Source organism: Octopus bimaculoides, chromosome 14, assembly GCF_001194135.2.
Source record: "Octopus bimaculoides isolate UCB-OBI-ISO-001 chromosome 14, ASM119413v2, whole genome shotgun sequence".
NCBI lineage: Eukaryota > Metazoa > Mollusca > Cephalopoda > Octopoda > Octopodidae > Octopus > Octopus bimaculoides.
Genome location: NC_068994.1, coordinates 49567288 through 49570026, shown reverse-complemented (window position 1 = coordinate 49570026; position 2739 = coordinate 49567288). Strand labels below are relative to the sequence as shown.

The window sequence follows — 2739 nt, the reverse complement described above, 5'->3', positions numbered from 1 at the left end:
CCATCAGCGTCACCACCAAAACCTCCAACACGACGCCGACGACGACGGCCACCACCACCACCATCAGCATCACCACCACAACCACAATCACCTTCACCACCACTAACAACAACAACAACAACAACAACAACAACACTACCACCACCAATACCACCACCACCACCACCACCGCTGGCAGTGCAATTCTATTTCTTCCCACTGTCACCAAGACAATTATTACGGAATGGAACTGTAATAGAACCACGAACACTAGCGCTAACAGCAACAACAACAACGACAACAGCAATAGTGATAACAACAACAACAACAACAACAACAACAGCAGCTACTCAGTAATAGCAACAACAATGAAACTGCCACTCAAGTTGTCTCGCAGACAACAGGATATAGTAAAATATCACTTCCGGTAAGGAAACTCTTATACTTCATTCTTCACACACACGCACACATGCGCGCCCTTTTCTCACTCTCTCTCACACACACACGCTCTCTTTTTCTTCCTCACGCTCTCTTTCTCTGTCTGTCTGTCTGTCTCTCTCTCTCTCTCTCTCTCTCACGCTCTCTTTATCTCTCTTCCTCTCCCTCATTCTCTCTTTTCTCTCCCCATACATACGCACACACATGAACACACGCACACACACTTTCTCTCTCTCTCTCTCCCACTTTCTCTTTTCTTTCTCATACATACCTACACACACACATACACACACACACTTTCTCTCTCTTTCTCTCACTCTCTTTTCTTTCTCATACATACGTACACACACGCACGCACACACACACACTTTACATGCGTTGTATGATGCTTCTGTTATATTTCGGGAAACACCTCCCTAATTAAATATCAGATATAAAACAATTCAAGAGTTTTGGGAGGGAAAAAAAGTATTATTATCGCAGGCCATTCTAGTATTCTGTGAAATGGTAAAAAAGGTAGTTGATGTATCTGAGTAGGGAGGTGGAAATACAGACAACAGACAAGAAGAATACATGGGAAAGAGTAAGATTGAAGTTAGATAGTGAATAACAGCGAGAAGAATGAGAATGTTTAGAATAAAAAAAAAGAAGGAATGGTTTTTTAGTGAGTTTAATGTCAACAGAGATCTGTTGTTGTTGTGGTTGTTATTGAAGAGGTCAATGACCAGAGATAACAGCTTGTCACACTGTATTATTCATTTTTGTATTCGTACACACACGGAGGTGTGAACAGTCGATAATAGATACTGTTGGTTAGAAAATGCGCGTACATAGGCATGCAGAGTTACATATAGATGCATAAACACACGCACGCATATATATGTGTGTGTGTGTGTGTGTGTGTGTGTGTGTGAGTGTTTGTATGTCTCTGTTTGTCCCCCCAACATCGCTTGACAACCGATGCTGATGTGTTTACGTCCCCCGTAACTTAGCGGTTCGGCAAAAGAGATCGATAGAATAAGTACTAGGCTTACAAAGAATAAGTCCTGGATTCGATTTGTTCGACTAAAGGCGGTGCTCCAGCATGGCCGCAGTCATATGGCTGAAACAAATAGAAGAAAAAAAAAACAAAGAATATACTTTTGCACACGTAGAAACAGACAGATAAGTACAAAGATACGTTCACACAACGAAAGTGCATGACTCAATGGGTTAGAGCATCGGGCTCACAATCATGAGGTAATGAGTTCGATTCCCGGACCAGGCTGTGTGTTGTGTTCTTGAGCAAGACACTTTATTTCACGTTTCTCCAGTTCACTCAGCTGTAGAAATGAGTTGCAATGTCACTGGTGCCAAGCTGTATCGGCCCCTTTGCCTTTACCTTGGATAACATCAGTGACGTGGAGAGGGGAGACTGGTATGCATGGGCGACTGCTGGTCTTCCATAAACAACCTCGTCCGGACTTGTGCCTAGGAAGGGAATTTTCTAGATGCAATTCCACGGTCATTCATGACCGAAGGGGGTCTTTACCCTTTAAATTCACACACAACTGGCACACACTCCGTCACTTACGACAAGGGTTTCAGTTGATCCGATCAACGGAACAGCCACCTCATGAAATTAGCGTACAAGTGGCTGAGTACTCCACAAACACGTACGCTTTACGTCTTTCTCTGGGGGAGATCCAGCGTGATTACACGGAATGCGACAAGGATGGCTATTTGAAATACGCGTACAACTCAATTTTGGTAGCTGATTGAACGAGAGCGACACGGATTAAAGTGTCTTGTTCAATGACACAATGCACCGTCGGGAATCGAACACACGACTTCATACAATCGTGAGCCAAACACCTTAACCACTAAGCCACGTCCATTCACACACACTCTCACACACACACACGCACACGCGCACACATATATGCACAAATATAGCCATGTACAAACTTATTGATGTAAAAATCTGCATCCACCTACACGAATTTTTTTATATATAATAAAAGCTTGAAGCTGGTTTTCCCATGAGGTAGCGTGGCCGAGTGGTCTAAGGCGCTGGTTTTAGGCACCAGTCTCTTCGGAGACGTGGGTTCGAATCCCACCGCTGCCAAATTGTTTTAACTTTTTTGTTTTTGTGGCTTTTTTTTTTAATATTCTGCTGAGGACATATTCTTTCGTCGCTCTTCAATCGACTGGCCCCAGGAACAATGACAGACCTACTACGACAGGTTAAGTGGCGTAATAAGGCAAATACCGGACACTGTATACTTTACTCCTTTTCGTGTACGGTGGTCATACTGGAGCACCACCTTTAAAGCTTACTTA

General features: G+C 43.4%; 1 non-coding gene across 1 annotated transcript; it reads left to right on the top strand.

Moving 5' to 3' along the window:
* The first annotated feature begins 2442 nt into the window (after positions 1-2442).
* Positions 2443-2524, top strand: Trnal-uag (transfer RNA leucine (anticodon UAG)). Its single transcript has one exon. It is a non-coding gene; the product is annotated as a tRNA-Leu (tRNA).
* Positions 2525-2739: the final 215 nt, after the last annotated feature.